This window comes from Melospiza melodia, chromosome 2, assembly GCF_035770615.1.
Source record: "Melospiza melodia melodia isolate bMelMel2 chromosome 2, bMelMel2.pri, whole genome shotgun sequence".
NCBI classification, from domain to species: Eukaryota; Metazoa; Chordata; class Aves; order Passeriformes; family Passerellidae; genus Melospiza; species Melospiza melodia.
The window spans coordinates 24,708,648-24,727,715 of record NC_086195.1 but is presented as its reverse complement, the minus strand read 5'-3'; the positions used below and the strand labels follow the sequence as shown (position 1 = coordinate 24,727,715).

The window sequence follows — 19,068 nt, the reverse complement described above, 5'->3', positions numbered from 1 at the left end:
GTCTTTTTAATACTCCATATACAAACTTAGTAGGGGAGTTAGATGGAATTTGAAAAAATCTGAATTCAGATGCCACTGTTTTACAAAGAAAATAAATATGCTACTGAACAGCATCTGTATTAAGTTGGGGTAACTGTGTACATATTTTCAAGTATTGTGTTTCTTGTGAAGAGATGTCTATCAAGGTTAAATCAAAGGGCAGCTTTTTGAGAAGGCTTTGAAACTGTGCACCATGACAGGACACAGGACTTTGATCTATTTAGTTTTAAGAACCTTGTCACAGTATTTGTCCCAAATCCTAGTCTTCAGGAGCCAAGACATTGACATCCTAAGGAGAATCACTCTTGCAAGTGTAGAGTCCTAAGCTTTGTGCAACCACAGAAGTCAGAGGAACGCTGTGAGAATGTTATCAATCATTTTTTTCTTTTGGTGCGTCCTGCAGTGCACTATGGTTTAGACAATGATTGTGGTAAGAGGCTTTTAAATTGATGTAAAGACCAAGGTGATTTGACATGTTTTTTAATCAAGTGTTTATTAGTTGAAATAATCTTGGGTGTGTTTTGGCATAGTTTATGTTGGAGTGGGAAATTGTCAGAAGTCTGTGTATCTTTGAGCATGTTAGGCTGAAGTTACCAAATAGAACTGTGGGAGGCTTTTGGCTTGTGCTTAGTGAGTATAAACCAAAGCTCCTACCTTGCTGCCTCAAGAGCCACAAAAATGCTAATAAAAGTCAGAGATGCAAGAAAAAAAATGTATTCCATATAGCCTGTCTACTTGCCAGTACTAGCTTTTCCCTTAAGTTACTTTCCACTATTTTGTTCATTCTAGTTTAAGGTATTACAAGGGACGAGACTTCCTCTGCAGTCCTGTGGAAATTATTTCACAGTCCTCATAAGACTTTGTGATTTTTTTTTTTTTCCTTATTTATATTTCCTGGTTATTGTATTTCCAGAGTAGAATCCACACCAAAACTGTCAGGGGTTGCTTTCCTGTTAGTTTTGGCAAAATCATTCAAGTTTCCTTCTTGCTCCTGTCTGCTTTTGTTCAACTGAATGAACCAGTGAACATTCCCATGCCTCAAACTACAAGTCTTTTAGGATAGGTGATACTTTGCTGAGGGCTGCTGTGAACGTTCTAAATCAACCTGCATGTATTAGGTAAAGCAGCTGGAGCTCTCAGAGGTTCTTTTTTTGCATTTTCTTTTGTTTCTCTCAGGTGTTCACACAAAGCCTTCCTAAATGGTTTCCCACGTTCTCCTCACTTCCACCCCTCTCCCCTTTAACTCTAGGGTACTTGTGCATAAGCCTCACAATAGGATTATGGAATGGCCAATTGCAGGCAGTTAAAGCTACACTAAGATGAAGTCAATGATTTATCAGTAAGCAAAAGCTAAAATTAATTATGTAACCTGCCTGTAAGATTGGGCAATGGTTCCCCATTTCATCAAAGATAATTTGTCCCCAAAGAACATGTTGCTGGTATTTGGACTGTTGGGTACCCAGGACAAATTAATTTGAATTGTTGTATGAGTCTCAAGGAACATGTGAGCTTTTGCAATTGTTTCAAACCCCAAAATATAGTATCGTCTATTATAATTCCTTTTGTTCCTTCTATTTAATCTCTCAATTATGTATAATAAAATTAAATACATATTTACTCTGATTATTGTAACTAAATTCATCAGGAATGTTGTGATAGGACAAGGAACATTCATTTGAATGTTATTTGCTTCCTAAGCATTTGTACATTTAGAGCCAAGTGAATTTATTGGAAATTGCTTACTTTTTCATTCTTTGTTTTTCTTGGTTTGCTGAGCTATTTTCTTGTGTGTGGACTTGCTTCTCAGCTTTTAACTCGAGCTGCTGTACACAACAAGGTGCACAGTGGCAGCTCCTTCTTGAAAAGTTGCCATTTGGAAGGCAGCATGGAGGTTGTCCTGCAGACCTGCATGCACATGTATAACACATTGCATGTGGGTACGCCCTGCCTCAGGTGGGAACAGAAGCTGCCAGAGGCACACAGAGACTTTTGTAACACAGAATCAGTTTTGTGAAATATTTGGTTTTAAATCTTTTTCTCCCCCCAAGTCGAGTTTGTAACTTTCTTAGATGTATTGTAAATTCTGAAGTGTTTCACAGTCTGATACTAGATGAGCTAAGTCATGTGCTGCCAAAACCCTGCAAAGTGTGAGCAGTATGGAACTAGGGAGGAATGCTGGTCTTTTAAAACTATGCCAGCATTAATATTGTAACTAAATTATGGTTTAAATCACAAAGTCATCACAGTATTATTGGAAAAAATATGCAAACTAGGATCACTCACATAAAGGGGAGAGATGTGTGCAACACCTGTAAAAACAGTGAGAAAGGAAAGTAAGATGCTTTGGGTATCTCTCTTATCAGGATATTTGTGCTGCATGATCACAGTCTCTCACCAGTCTTATAGTGGAGCATTTTTAACACATACTCTGCACTCCTAGTTGCTGTTCCCTCAGAGCCTTTTCTGGTGCCTGAATTGGAGAGATTGTGGTGTGGAGCTCTTATCATCTCCCCCACAGCTCTTACACAATGTGTGGAAAAGCAACAAAGCTGAGAAACTTGGGTTTGGTGACATGGCAAGATTGGATCATCTTAAAGCTGCTCCAAGGGAAGCCCAGGCCAGTGCAGTTCAGGAAACTGATAGCAAGTAAATTTACTTGAGTGGAACTTAAAAATAATTAAACACATAAACTTTTATACAAGTAAATCTTTTATGCCAGATACCATGCTGCATCTTTGTGGCTCTGTCTGCCCTCCCACAGCCAGTGGAACCGTGGGTGCAGATTTTGGCTTGTTTAATGGAAATATAGGCATGATTGATACAGATCAAATCAATTCTTGCTACTGAGAGATTAATTCATGCACTGAGCTCATCCTAGTGATTGTGTGAATGCTGCTTCCTATACAAATTTAAAAGGTTTCTGACACCCAGCCTGACCTGAGACAGCTAGTTTTAAAACATCAGGAAGTTTTGTGAAAGTATTTGGCATGGAAGTTTGTTGTGTAACCCTATAACTAAGTTCTGTGCAAATTCAGAGTTCTCTTTGCTGCTTATACAATTTTAGTGCAGCTTTATTGGTGCTACTGAGCAAATGGACTGTTATTTGTTGAAAGTCAGCCAAGTGGCTCTCTGTGGGAGAATGCTGATAAACCTGACTATTTTAAACCTGGGTGTCTCTCTGCTGGTTTTCAAACTCAGTATGTCTCTTCCTTCTGTATATATCATGTTGTCTTGCCTCCCCATCCCTGGCTGCCACAAAGGTGGTAACACTTCTTAAGTTCTCATCCCTCCTCATGATCTTGCTCATTTTTGCTCACCTGAAAAGCTCAGTCTTTCCTTCCCTCTGTTAAACCCTTTGAGACTATTCAGCACCCTGAAAGTCATTATTCTTCCAGTATTCCTACAAGACTTCAATGTGTGTTTTGGTGAGGCAGTTAAGGAGTTAAATGCTTGTGGAGTTCCAAAGAAATGCTGGACAGCTGCTGTAAAGTATTGCTACAAATCCTAGCTGACCTCATTCTTGTCAGACAACAGTGATAATATCCAAAAACGGGTGCAAGACAGGAAGTGTTTCAGGAAGGTGTGTGTTTCATGCAAAGACATCAGAAATATGCTTTCTCCTGGGGCCACTTACCATAAGATCCATATTAATTTAAATGAAACGGTGAAATTCCAAGCTATGTTTACAGAAACATCATTTCAGTCCAGAAAAAACATTGTCTGTTGCTCTAATGTGCAAATGGGAAAAGCAATTGTGGTAACCACTGTATGTATTTAATATAATGATATTACTGGCTGGATGAACCTACCTGTTAAACATATGAGGACTTCACATCATTTTTGATAGTTTTGTCTACTATTTTAAGGGGTATCTTTGACTTGAAAAAGTGGTAAAGCACAAATACAAGTCTACTTACATTTTCTCATTTAGTTTATGCTCAAAGACTGATTTGATATCTAATGTGCTTTTCACTAATTTAATTGAGTTCCTTAGTAAGCAGAACAAAATCTCATTTTTCCCCTAATGCATTCTCTAACTTATTATTTAAAAGAATTAGCTTTAAAAGATTTAACATTTTTCACCAGTCAGTCTACCAAGTTATCTGCAAAAAGTGTCCTGTATATACAGGTTCTTATTATTTTCATTGTACTGAAAAGTTCAGAGATGAGAAAGCTTGTATTTTATTTATATTTTTCAGAAGTACCTACATAAAAGCATGCAAATAAAAATAATTCCTACCAGTTCAGAGCTCTTCTGCTGATAGTTAGGGATATTTTCCCTAAATTTCCTCTTAGTTGTCTCCAGAATTGTGTCTCTTATAGTATGAATCTGCAGTGGAAATAAAAAATAAATGATTATTTTTAAACAAGCATAATAAATAGTGCTTGAGAGGTTTTTTCTTTGGATTGCAGAATTTCTCATTTCAGCATTAGCTTGATAAAATTTTATAAAATAATTTATTAAGAGTTGGACTTGATCCTGTAAAGATTCTACAGCTTAAAATGTTGCACATGAATAATATGATTAACTGAAATAAGGTCTAGCAGATGCTTCTAGGAGTATTAAAATAAAGCACTGCTATTTAGCCTCTGCTCTTTGTTTCATTGAAAAACTTGTTTCTTCTGTACTTTTTTCCTATATTCTTCTGTAGTTTAAAAAAATATTAATTTATGTTGGTGGGGAGTGAACAAATTCGAGCTGCTGGAACTCATGTAGTAATTTCCTCTTTGGGAATTGGCCTGTTTGTGAAGCTGGGTCACTGACCTTGAAGGGCCCTTTGAAGTGCAGCTCATGGCCAGGGACCATGGGGATGCTGAATGGAATAATAGCAGAGGTTGGGATTTTTTTTATAGAGATGTGACCTGGGAACTCAGGTGAGGTGCATGAGGAGATAAAGGCAGGCTGGGGGATGGAAGACCTGAGTGCAAACCTCAGCCCTGCTGCATGCTGAGGAATGAAACAAGTGTGATCTGTGTTTTTAGAAAATGATCCAAGGATGCAACAGCAAAGAAAGGGAAGGAAAATGGGATCATTTAGATACAGGAAGACATTTTTTTTGTTGTTTGCTGATATCAGCTCATTTGATATACACACACAGTTGTTTCAAACTGAATTATATTTTAGATTTTTCTGCTGTTCCTGGAAGTTATTGCCAAGAGTGAAAAACCACATAATACATTTCTAGTATTAAACCATCTATTACTGATGGGTAATGACAGAGTAGAGGGAGAAGGCACCAGTTAGTCTGGGTTAGCTCATGTGCTCTGGATAACTATTTCTTGAGCACTTAGATTTCTAAAGTTCTGCTAGGCTATGTTGATTTCCCACTGCTTTCTGGATGTGATGAATTGTCTCCATGTCAATGCCAGGTAATCTCAAGTATTCCCATGATTGTCTGCCTCAAACTTTTTCAGGTAACGCGCCATTTGATCACTTTTCTCTTGGCTATTTTAATAAGATAACAAATACCAGAAAGGCTGCAATAACACCTTTTAACAAAAGAAACATGTTTGAGTTTTTAAAATTACAGATGCCCTGCATTGTCACTTACATTTTATTTGTTTTTGCTTTTAAATGCTAGAGGCACAAAATTTTAGATCTATAGAGGCTTTCTTGTTTGAGGTCTGATTTTTGATAGTGAAGCAGAGAATTCATTCTCAAAGTCAAAAGGGAGAAAGTTTTTGTAATTACCAGTTACAAATTCAGACACAGGAGGAAGATAAAACCAGAATCCTGTTTTAATAATTGTTTGTTAAAAGAAAAAAAAATTTTGTGAGATGCAGCGCAAATATTCACCTTACAAAATTATCTAGCAATGCAAAATATGAGAAATTATGATAGTCCATCAGTCTGTCTCCTTGGTTTTTCAAGGAGATCTACCACAAGGAACTCAAATAACATGCTTTCTTGTAACAGTGATGTAAAAACTATGTTATTTAAAGGTTTTTGTGTTTGTTTTGTATTTTTCTTCAAAGTGTATTGGGTTGGTTTTGACGGTGAATGTGGATTTTGTTTCTGTTCAGTCCATATTCCAGTCAGTTCTGTGACTGTCCCTTTTTGATCTCAGCATATTCTGATCTTTCTCCTGCATCTTTAGACATGCACCTGAAGCATTTGCCTGTTCATCAAATGTATAGAAGAAATTGTCTTGGTATTCTAAAAGAAACTAAAACCAGGCTGTTGTGGTTGTCCTCATCAAAGGATCTTCCATGGTATATACAGAACATCAAGGAATATATTTTCTTACTGCTTGGAAAGTTCTGTTTAAAAATCTGCAGATTTGTTGGTGAAAAGGGTAGGATTTCTGAATTTATTTGATGGGGTTTTTTAAAATTCCAAGCAATTGAGTTTTTTTGTTAAATTAATGTTTTAACCTTAGTGCTACTGAGCTTTTAAAGTTGAATAATTGAAATAAGGCCTGGCATAGATGAGTTAAAGGTGTCAATTTTGTGAGTAGCTACCTGTGAAATGTAGAAATGCTCAAAATCACAACACCCTGCTCTCTCTTGTGTGACTTGGAATGACACCTACATATGAATTAATAACCAAAAGGAAATATTAAAGTGTTCATAGGGTGCATGAAAGTCCCGATAGTGGCATGGGTAGGAAGTGTTTCCAAAGAGCAAGGCTGTAGTTTAGGGTGGTTATAGACATGCCTTCCTTGAAAGAATGGGATAAAATACATAAATCACTGCCCTGTTGTCACATCTCTCCACACTTACAGCCTATTGATGTACTTTTTGAGCAGTAGTTGCACAAACCCTCTTGACCATTTTCTTACAGAATTCTTACCATCTCTCCAAGGAAACAGTTTGCTTTGCACCTGTGGCAGCTTGGTAGGAGTTGTGTGTGCTCTGCTTTGACTCTGCCCTGCTTTCAGAGGGTACCATTTGACTCTCCTGAGCCTGTTTCTGCTCTGCTGAAGGGGACAGTGATGCTGCCCTGTTTTGGTAAGGCATCCTTCTGATCAAGAGGTGAAAGACCAGATAGAGCCTTCTTTTTACTGATCCCAAGAGAGCTTGAATACAAACTGCACAAAGGCCTGCAGTCTCTAAAGGAGATTTAAGGAAATCATGCTGGGATTTAATTCTGTGCCTGAGTCATTTGAGCTTGTTTTTTGACCCACTAATAAACCCTTGTCACACTATTGCTGCTGCCTTTTGTTCCAGTCATTACATTCCTCTGGAGTCTCTGTAGCCATTGTCTGCTTTGTTTCTTTGGTTTTGTTTTTCTTCACTAGGGATAGATTTTTAAGTTGGCAGAAGGCATAAAATTCAGTTCCCACCACCAGAAAACTCGGTGTGCTTGGAAGGGGTGTATAATGACCATGCAAGCTCCGCTGCATGTTCCCTTTGGCAAAGTGCAGCTTCCTGCTCCCTTCAGTGGGTGTGCAGCCTGAGTGGGCAGTGAGTGCTCCTCCTCCTTGCCATACTGGCAAAAGAAGCAGTGCCACAGAGGAGGGTATAGGAGAAGCCTCTGAGTACCCAGATATGTGCTGTGGGATATTCAACACTTTCAGCAGAAAGCTCTTCTCACCCTTTTGTGCGTGCATGGAGGCACACACAGGTTCTCTCCATGGGACAGATACCTAACGTGTTTGAAAGAGTGTCTGTGGGCTTTGGCTCTCTGTTGAGTGTGTGTGGGCCATTTAGAACACACAGCTTTCTAAGAGGGCATGTAGGTCAGTTTGAAATTTTTAGGTGTACTATGTAATGCAATCTGCTGTTGGCAGATTTGGAAGATACCCATGAAATCTTTGTCAAGGAGGAGGCCTTTTGTTTCCAAGAGAAAGTTTTGGATGCAGAGTGGGAAGAGGAGTATTTGCTAGATATGTCTGAAATATGTTTGTTTTGAAAGCCACTATTGAATTAGGTGTAAACTTTGAGCCTGGTTTATATTCCTCAGGGCAGGGGAAGATGGAATCTGTTGTTTATCTGAGTGCAGGTTTTCCCCAGGGTGCTTATATACACTACAGAATATTCATTAAGTTGTTGGCATTGTATCTCTAAATCTTTTCTTTGATTTCAGGTCTTAAATTTAAAAAGACAAGCCAGATATTCCCACTCCTCCCAAAATAAACCTAAGCTGTGAAACTGTCCTTAACACTTTTGCTGAATGAAGCACAAACACCTACTGTTTTCTGGCAAACCCTGTTTATCCATGTAGACACTCTTCTGAGAGTTGTTTCACTGTGTCCACACAGTCTTTACCTGACCTTCAGAAAGACTGATGACAAAGGGAATATTTGTAAGGCAGATTACTGCCTATTTAAGATTTGGGGTTATCTGTGTTTTCCAGCATGTGACATACAACAACTACCAGGGACAAAAGAATTTTTTGCTTCTCTCAAGTTACTGTTGGCTTTAAAGCAAGAAGCCAGGAAAGGGACATGCCATTTACATAAGTTTAGAAAACTTTCAGAACATCTCTTTTAAAATTTTCATTAAGAGCTATAGGGCTACTGTTATGGCATGATGGAGAAGCTTTCCAAACTGGTTCAAGAAGATAAGTGCATTTCTTTGTTATTTTGCATTCCACTAATATTGTGATTATTATGCTACCATTTTAGCTGTACAGTTGGTCATATTTTGTACACTACTTTTAATATTGTGAAAAGAATGCCATTAATAAGGAGTAGGAACAAAATAGTTAGCTGGTTTTAACTGAGGTGGCATATTTTAGCTGTTTCAGCTCAGCTCTTGTAGAGAGTCAAAGACAAAGGAGATTTCAATTTCTAGAGCTTGGCTTTAAGATGGAAAGTAGACCTGCAACCCTGTCTTTCAAAGTCATGAAGGTAAGAAATTAATTTGGCACTTCACAGAATTGTTGCTAAGATAAAATGAGAGGAAAGTGAGGGGAAAAGGAGTGTTCAATGGGAAGGAAGTATCAAGAAAATAGTCTTCTTAGGAAGACTTAGAAACAGATGAAGCCATGAGAAACTGAACAAAATACCAACAAAAGAAGTGGGTTTGCCATATACTTAGGGTTAAGAACACATTTTCTGTGGTGCTCTTCTGGAAATTGCTACTATGAAATAGCTTTTGTGGGACTTGAGCTTTAACACAGCAGCTGCTACTACCTGCACACCTTGGTTTGGGTGATAATTTTGTTTGTGTCAAGAAACTAAGGGTAATTCCATTCTGCTTTTAAGGTAATCTGCAAGGTTTTTCATTTGCTTCAGAATGAATGGCAGTGATCTGCCCTTCCTTCAAGTGACCATTACTTTTACTGGGTATTTAAGGTGAAATAGCCTATACAATAATGTAGATTATAGCCACATTTATCAAAGTGACTGCTGTCAGTTGAGACTGAGCAATAATTTTAAAATAAATTCTGAAGTTTCCATTTTTCTTTTCACTTGCCCCAGTGATTCCCCTTACCCTTTTTGTATTTTTGGAGTAACCAAGATACCTAGCTGAGACATGAATCTTGCCTAACAGTACACTTTGTACTCATTGTAAAATTAGTTCCCAACTGTACACTGTAAAAGAGGTTTAAAAACATCTAGACTAACATGGAAATTACGTAACCGTGGTAAAAACTTCAAAAGAAAGCTTGGGGATTTCCCCCTGCCCCGTTTGCTTTGTTTAGGTACATGTTTGGGCTGGATTTTATCCGTCCACTCTTGCAAATTCTTCGTATTTGTACTCCTAACTGGTTCATCGGGAGCTTTTAATGAAGTATGTAATCTCATGGTGGGAAGATACCTTTTTCTGTTTTTCCTTTTTCCTAGTTTCCATGTTCTTTTAGGGTGTGGTTCAAACTAAAATGAAATTTAGGTTGGTCTTTCCTTTTTTTTGACCTGCCAAAGGGTTTGTTCTGTTAGCATTGCTGGGCTCCCTGTAAATCAGACATTCTTCTTGGGCTGCGTCAGGTTACTAATGACATGATTAATGCAGGAAGGGTACAGGAGGGTGACGTAGTGGCTCATGCAAAGTTTACCTGAGAATTATCTGTAGCTCTCTACTGTTTAGTGTCTGTGTGAGTCATGGCCTGAAGCTCTGCCATTCCCTGTTCTTCAGCTGGGCAAGATCACACTTACCTCATTCTATGTATGCATTTCTCCCTTTCCTGCCAGATCTGATTAGAAGCACTTTTGTTTTAAACTGTTTATGAAACATTCAATACACTTTCTGCAGATAGCTGACCATAAGGCTAAATGAAAAATGCCATTAGATATCTGTGATCCAGACAGCTTTAGAAACTTTCTCTGTCCTTACATGAATTCTGATTTTTATCAACTGAAGTTTTTTTCATGTTCATGGGTTTAACAGTGATAAGATTTTGACATTAGTGAGCTTAGCAATAGGACTGTGAGTCAGTTGCCGTCCCTCTCCTGTTTCTTCTTGTGTATTTGTACAGAGAAAAGCTTACAAAATACAAACAGCAACTCTTGCAGGTGCAAGAGTTCCCATCAAATTTGGTTCACCTGTTGATTCCTTAATGAAGCATTTGGGAAATTCTTCTTACTGATATGAAAACACAGGCATGTTCTCTGATACTCTTTGAAGACAGTGTACACACAGACAATATTTGTTTTATTTGTGTGTCTAAAAAACACAATATGTGTTTTATTTGTATTAACTGTCACATGCTCTCAAGTCTCTTTTAAAAGACCAAAACTAAGTCAATGTAGAATTTTCAAGTAATGCTGATTATTTTTTCAAGATCCCTTTGTTTTCTCTGTAGAACTGTCACCAAAGTCTTTGGCATCCTTCAGGACTTTAGCTTTCCTCAGCTGAAACTGTCGCCTTTTCTCCGTGTGAGCTGCTGTCTGAATTATCTTGTGCAAAAAGTGCTTAATGTTTAACTGCACAAGAATATGCTGAAAGCAGGCTATCATTTTCCAGCCAGCTTGTATCTCACAACCTGCCAAAGCCTATATTGGGAACACAATGTGTGGGAAAAACTTCTAAAATGATAGACAGAAAAATGTCTTGTGGGAAACCTAAAATGCCTTGAGACTCATTCTGTTACTAAAGAATGTTTTTACAAGCACAGCTTCATCCCCTTTACTTTCTGAAATTTTCAAAAATGAAAGCTTGAGAGCATAACATTTGTGTAGAATGTAAACAACCTTGATAAGTGGAAAAGTGACATTTCTTGGAAATAATATTGCCTTAAGAGAAAAGAATGGTCAAATTGAATAATTAGCCAGGAAAAAACCCAAAACCAACCCAACTTACTTCTAAAAGGCTCAACTACTAATAAAGGCTATACTGATGCCTTAGATAAAACTTTATGTGTGCACTTTCATTACATTTTGCAAACATATCTTAAAGTAAAACAAACATCCTATGATCTGTTAATCTCAAAAATGCACCAGACAAGTAAATTCTTATTGCAAACATCTCATTAAAATATCTAAAAGTTCTCTAATGCAATGTGAATGCTTTTACCTACATTGCAGCACATGCTAATGGAGTTAATGATTATAATTACCCAGATGCCTGGGGATGGCAAAAGTTCGTGTTCAGCTTAATGTTGTCTGTATTTAATTTTCCTGCTTTTAAAGGAACTGTTTACATTAAAGAGTAACATAGATTTCATTCAGTGAGTCAGTGTTTAGGCAAAAAATAAGCATATTGTTTGACACGTGCCTTTATGTAAGCTATGTTTCTAGAATCTTTCAGTTTGAGCAGTGAAATGGTATTTCTGGCTTTTGTTTTTTCTTCTGGTGATATAGCCAGTGTCTTGGCTATAGAACTGATTTTTTGCTTTATGTCCAAACCCTTCTTTTTTCATGCTTGCAATTAGAAAATTAATCAAACAAGGCTTTAAAATGTCTTTTTTTTTTTTTTTTCCCCAAAATTGAAAGGCACTGAATGTAGTAGAAGTGTAAAAAGTAACTGTTCTGTAAAACTTGTACTTTCACTTGTGCAGGTTTATGAGGCAGGACATCACCACCCTCCAGTTCATCAGGTCGTGGTTGCAAACAGCCCTGGAGAGAAAGAGAGAGCAAGCTCTATCTGGCTCCTTGGCTCAGGCAAGCCCACAAATCCAGAGGAACCTCTGATTGAGGAAGGACCTGAGAGGCAGGAAACAGATGTTGGCAGCAGTGTCCTGGCTCAGGTAGCCAGATAACAAATGTACCACGCCAAAATTACTAAGTGGGTTAAATGGCTATAACTGTAGCTTGATCTTATTTATTTGGCTACTTAAATCCAGGAATCCAGGTTTCCCTAAGGAGTACTGTGCCTTTTGCACATGCTCTTCTTTGTTTGGCATTTGTGGTGTGTTGTCAAGCTGCAGAGACCTTGTCTGATAACACCAAGGTCACCCACCATGTGTTTCTGTGTGTAGTTAGGTACCTTTCTCAAAGGCTTGCTAGGGTATTTCTGTGTGCCCAAAGATCACCATGCATAGGGTGATGCAAAAAGACAACCTCAGAGTCTTACATATTCAGAAAAAGTCCTTTGAAGTCTCCAAAACAATGAAGATTTACTATTTTATTTTTGCTGTATATTCTTTCTTCTTGTGGCCTTTGCTACTATATTAGTTGTACCAGCACCACAGGAAGCCTGCAGCAAACTATTTCACTTGGGTGTTGGCATCACATCTTCCAGGAAGAGTGCATAGAAATGCATTTTCCAGTCTCTTTTCAGGTTTTGGATGTTCATGCTACCCATTCTTCAGTTCAACAGTCTCCTATTACAAGATCCTGAAGGATGTGGGGAATCTCAGGGTTAAAAAATAAATTAAAAAAATACAAACCCACAAAAAACCAAAAATTAAAAAAAAAAAACAAACCCAAATAAACAAAACAAAAACACCACCCCTGAGTAGTACAAGTGGAATTGAAGAAACCCTTTCAGGGCTGTTGCTGCCTGACTCCTGGCTCACTGTGGGAGCCCTTAGTCTGAGCTCCTGCAGGTAGGTAATGGCAGGGGAATTCAGAGTTTCTCAGTGCTCTCTTGCTCTTTGGTTTAACAACATGAGAAAAGTGCATAATGTTACTGTCAGAGATCTTCCTTCATTCCTGTTCCAGATTTCCTCTTGGGCTTTGGTGAGTTTGTCTTGTTTTTAGATTGCCCTAATTTTCCCTCATCTCCCATGATTGCTGCTGCCACCATTTTTCCATTTGAGAAGGTGTTTCCAGAGATAACCTCTTAAGCTTCCTGAGTGCAACCCTGTGACATTTTTAATTTGTACATGTTTTCTGCCACTTCTCTAGTATTGGAAATTTCCATTTCCCAAATCTCTTTAGGAGAGGTAGGAAAAAACTTGCTTTGTGTGGGTAGTGAGGCATAGGTGGTGTATTTGTCTTTTAGATCTCTATAACAAATATTTTCCATTTCTGAATTTATTAAACCCCCCCCCCCCTTGGTTGTAAATATTGGAATGTGCTGACTTGGGATTTGTTTAATATCATATAAAGGTTTTTCTCTCCTAAATGCATGAAAAAGATAACAAGTCACAAAACTTAACACTGCTATAGAATTTTAGAAGCTGCTTCAGATATGAAGAGAGTTTGTTTCCTTAGTTGAATACCACTTAGTAAAAATGGAATGAACCTGTTTAAAAGTATTGGATCTGATACTTCTGTCACTGACCTGTTCTTCTAGGGAAGAAGGACTTTTATCTGTTTTTCAGGCAGTCATTCCCAGTGTTGGGGAAGGACCAGCTGAGAAACAGATTTTTATTTTAATAAGTTTTAGCAAATTTCATTCCAGTGGCTTCCCAGGTAGAAGAGAGAGAGCTTGGTGTGAGCTTGTGGACCTTCTTACATTGTTTCAAATCCCCATAAGACGCAAATTCAAGGGAAGCCAAACCACATTGGTTCCACTGTTTGTAGAGCTTCTTGCTCTTTTCTGTGGTGGTTTCTTAAAATCAAATTATGTCTGCCTTTGCTAAACTTCTGTTGTGTTGCTAGCTTTACTGTGTATGTTCCAGTTGCTAAAATACAAGAAGCCACAAAGGGCGCCAGTGTAATAAACAAGAACAAATAAGGAGAGTCTGAAATGCTGTTTCTTGCAGATAGTTGACTTAAAATCTGAAATAAAAAATGTTTCTGTTTTTGGTATTTATTTTATTTATAACTTTCTTACACTACTATGAACTTCTTTTCTTCCACCAAATAAATACAAGAGGACTACTGCTCACTGCAGCTATTTAAGAAATGCAAGCAATGAAAGTAAAAACTACTTCAGATTTGAGAATTAGTTTTTATCTAAAAGTAATGATTTTACATTCTGAATGTTGGATCTGTTTTCAATTCTGTATGCATGTTCCTTAGGCAAATTTTTGAAAACATCAGCTTCTGATGAAAGTTCAAGTTTCTGATTTTTTATCTTTTCTTATTTTTTTTCCATTTAATATAATGAAATAATCACCATGGTGCTTGTGCTTATTTAGCTGTAGTTATTTATAAACAACAAGGATTGGGCATGGAAAACTATAATTATAAAAGCAATTTAGCCTGATGGACATCCTTCAAAATCCTCCTGTTTATGTGTGACAACAGTATGAGATTACATTCAGTTTATATTTGAGTCCTGTCTTTAAAAGTTTCTGAATTTCTGTGGTCCAGCCTCCTCTTTGAAACCTTGAAAATTACCTATATGAGGCTTGTGTCTGCATAATCCTTACTACAGAATTGCTGCAATTTTCTTTAGAGACCCATCACGTCAGGCAAAGTGTTTTTATATTCCATTGTCACGCTGCTTCAAGACAGGTTTCCCTCTGCTAAAATGGTTTCCTTTATTGCTTATTTGTTTATATTAGTAGTGGTTTCCCTCACAAGGTTAATTACTGTTTCAAAGAAATTGCAATTTCCTGTTTTGGTGTAACTTGTTTACTTTAGATTTGTTCAGGAATTCTTTCTATTTTGAAGATTTAATGCTCCAGGGGATGATTCTTAATCTTTCTTACCTTTTCCTCTCTCTTTTCTTCTAATTTTAGGTAAGAATGAGTTTGCATTGATTTCTTGGTTTTGAAGAATTTCTCCTTGGGTAAAGTATTAAGCTCTCTATCTTCCTTTAAAAAATGGTATTCTTTTTCTCTGCATTTAAGGGAAGAGGGGGAATTCTTAGCCAAAGCTAGTGCTGTGCCCTTTTAAATACTCCGATACAGTTGCTGAAAGAGAATTTGAAAATTTCAAGTAGGTGTTTGGGTTTTTCTTAATAATTTTCTGTATGCATGATGATAGTAAAAATGTACAAGTTATTAACTGTCCCCTGTAGTAATTTGGAGGGGTTTGAAATATTATTCCCTTAAATGAAGCAATGTACTGCTTCAGATTTCTTGTGGAATACCTGCATGCTCAAAGGCCCTGCCCAAGTATATAATAAGGCTTATATAGTAGAAGCTCTTTGTCTTTCTATATCCAAGAAGAATTTAAAGGTAGATAGAAAAAAGCAGGTCAGCTAAACACACACTGAAATTTAAATGGTAACACAACAGGGTAATTAACACACACTGCAATACCAGGATTTCAAGAGTCGTTTCTTCTTTTTTGAAATAAAAAATCCTGGTATGTCTTTGCTATATAACCATGATGTGGGGGCTGTACTGAACTGTGTTTTTCCCTCCTCAGCCATTACTAACTGTAGAGTTGGAAGCTTTCTGTAAAGAGGCTGCAATCTCAGGGAAAAAGATCTTTCATTTAGCAAGCCTTCTGATTATAGGAGAATTGCTTTATTGTGGAAAGTAATGCAACTATAAATATGACTTCCTGTGCAGTAGACATGTTTGCCAGTTTCTGGAAGCTTGAAAAAGGAGATCTTGTCTGGTTACAATTCACAATCAACCTATGGAAAGTAGTTGGAACAGCAGACCATTTCTTTTATCAGGGACACTCTTGGTTCAAACTACTGCAGTTCTGCTTTTTTGTTCTTTTTCCTCTGCAAATACAGTTTTAATTAATCAGTGGGAGGCCCAGCATGAGGTAATGCTGGAAATCAACAATTTGAATCCTGTGATTCCTAATAGAGAATTAATGAAAACAGAGGTATTGCTATCTCCTTGGTCAGAAAATTTGTCATTTGGACAGTATGTAAAGGTAGGCTCTGCTGTGTGCATAATATTCCTTTGGGGTTTGTCTAGTTTTAGAAGATCAAAACTAAAACAAGGAATAGTGTGATTCATACTGGGAAATAACCCTGATCTTTAAAATTCTCCAGCATATGTATTATCACAACTTGGTCAGAAGGACCCTCTGGAGTCGTCTAGTCTGATCCTTTGTGTAATGTAAGGCAAAAATCTCTTGCTCATTATTCAAACAGATTTTACGTGGGCTCCAGCCTCAAATAAAGTCACTGCAAGCTGTGTTAATTTTCATTTTTCCCAAGTCTTAAATATTCTCCTTCCTTGCCATTCTATCTGAAGGGCCATTAGAGATGCTCTGGAAGGAGAAGTTTGAGATGCTGTGCTTCTAGAGACAAAGCTTGTAGTTGCCCAGAGGTGGGTATATGGTGTTTGTCCTTATCTTTATGGCTCCACATGAGACTGGATCTCAGGTGGCACTGAGGAAGAGGTGGGAGGCAGTGTAACAAGGACAGTGGGGTAGAGAAGTGGTGGCACTTGATGACATGAGAGTGAGGAAAAGGTGTGAGAAAGCTGTCATCAATCACTGCTTCAGAGAGGGAAGAAAACATTGATCTAGGATTTAAAAGGTAGGATTCCTGTACTTGTTCTCTATATACTGGCCTTGACTGTGTTCTTATTTTTAGAGTAACCAGACTTAGAAGAGATTGAGGCCATCAGGTAGTGGTTCTCAGTGGGAGAAACCTGAGAGCAGGAAAGGGGAAGCATTCATGCTCCATGTCCTGCACATGATCTTGCTTATGCACTTTCACTCACTGTTGTCCTTTCCTGGCAATCTCTTTTGTTGGTTAAAGAATTACCATATTTGAGAGTTTGAGGCTGAGCACAGCTTTAATTACCTGTCTGGAATATTGCATTAGTTTCACTCTGTCAGCTACCCACCTCCAGATGCTCTCTCACCCTGCTTGTGTCCAACTGCCAGGCAGTGTTGTCCACAAATACCAGAAAATTGTGCCCCTGCTCTGGGCCACATCAGCATGCAGTACTTGTATGTATACTGCACACACAGCACAAGCCTGGGCCATGTGGATAGCCTTGCTACAGTGCAGTTTTCTTTTTTCTCTTCTATGTGTTGTTTTCTGAATGGACAGCAGCTTGGGGGCAGGGAGGAAAGAACAATACACTGTGAAAAAACCCTGGATTTCAACCTTGAGATCAGGTTTTGCACTGGTTTTATAGAGTCACTTTATGTCATTCAGTTAAGAAAACAGTTAATAGACCTAGATTTGAGTACAGATAGAAACACTACTTTCTTTGATCTGAGTTCAGTCCTGTGAATTAAAGGAGACACATTCTTACAGACAAACTGTCTCCTCTGAAGGTCTTCACTATCATAAAGCTCCTCATCTGGGGAAGAAATGAGGTATGCAGTTCAGCTTATTTTAAAATATAAATTTAACTTTAAAAAAACCCCCAAAAATAATTAAGTGTAGAAGTAGATTACATCACTTGTTCTGCAGTACTTATATTTTCTACAAGGATACCAGTTTGCTGCCAAAATATGACTCAAAAGATCAATAGCAAACAATCTGCACAAGTTTACACAAGAGAACTGAAGTAGTTCATTCCATAAGCATTGTGTTTTAAAAGCACACATTTCAAAAATAGATACTTCTTTGGGAAGGCTGCTTTCTTAATTTTCACTGTTGCTTTCAGAAGTATGTCCAAATAGTTACAGGCTTGGTTTTTTTTGGTTGATTTTTTTTTTCTGAGTAAACTGTTGCTGCACACTGAGGATGTAAGGGAGTTGGAATGGCTATGGCTCTGAATGCTTGCAGTTAACAGAGGTCAGTCATAATATTTCTGGCCACAGAGACAGTCTTAAATTTAAAAAAATGGAAATTGCAAGTTTGATGTCTATTTATTGTAACAAAGAATTGAAATGGAGGTCTGAAAGATACATTCCTATTTAAGGATATGCTGATCATGGTGGCTGTGGTTGAGGGAGACTCATTTGTCATGTCTTTTAAAATATTGCTGTGCTGTGTATTTAATGTTTAATGTGTTTTGATTTCTCTAAAACCCCATGGATTTTTTTATCTAAAAATCTATGTATTAAGAAGTGAATGATGCTTTCTCCATATCTGTGCTTAGTTAACATTCTACAGAAAAAAATTACTTGCACAACATAATACTGCACTAAGAGACATAACTCTTATTTTTGTATAGTCCTTTTTGGTTGAGACTGTCAAACATTTTACTTCTTAGTCATTGTCTTCAGAGTTCCTTTAATCATCTGTATGTTGGTCCATTTACCAAGCCAAATACCAGGAGAGAAAAGGAAGAAGAGCTGCCAACTCTCCCCTGTTTTTTTATTTCTGAGATTTAAAAGTTTCACACAAATTTCTCAAGCTCTAGGAGGAAAAATGTGCAGTTTAGGAATGAATCCTGTCCCTTTTGTTCAGCTAATGCTTTTCATTAAGCTCTTTGGCTCTTGATTTGACATTATCTACCCAGTAACTGATAGTCAAAGTCTCCACAGCGTTTCCAGCAATTCCAGAGGCGTCCTGACCATCTACAATTAGTAATGTTTGATAGCACTGGGGGCTTTTTTATGCCACAAATGTGTGAGTATGTCATAGCTTTTAGATTTGAGGAAAAAGCACACATTTTAGAAAAACACTCAAAGAAGCAGAAATTGGAAAAATTGGAGTAGGTGGGAAAGAAGAGCAACTGAGGTAGTCAGGGCTTTCAGCTCAGGGTGTATTACTCAATGTTCCTTAATTTTGGCACTCATCTGTTGAGATTGTGAGAACAACCTTCATTATTCTTAGCAGTTAACCCACCACAAAGGTTTGTTCTCCTTTTATAGAGGACTTGTCAAAATACTATGACAACTAGGCTGATTTTAGACAAACAGATCCTGGCTCTAAAAAGACAGTAAGTCTGCAAGTCAAACGTGGAGGGCAGCCATCAGCACTGGGAGAAGTAAGAAACCACAGATTGTTTTCTCATTGGATGAGGAGCTTAAAGCAACATAAAGT

General features: G+C 37.7%; 2 protein-coding genes across 3 annotated transcripts in view; one reads left to right on the top strand and one right to left on the bottom strand.

Annotated features, from left to right (window-relative positions):
- Positions 1 to 19,068, top strand: part of CMSS1 (cms1 ribosomal small subunit homolog) — a 223,588-nt gene that overhangs the window by 100,294 nt on the left and 104,226 nt on the right. The window lies entirely within an intron of this gene.
- FILIP1L (filamin A interacting protein 1 like) overlaps positions 1 to 19,068 on the bottom strand; it is a 147,653-nt gene that overhangs the window by 98,561 nt on the left and 30,024 nt on the right. Inside the window, exon 2 of the mRNA XM_063148088.1 lies at positions 4,280 to 4,369. The gene's annotated coding sequence lies outside the window, so the exon portion shown is untranslated. The remainder of the gene's footprint in view (positions 1 to 4,279; positions 4,370 to 19,068) is intronic.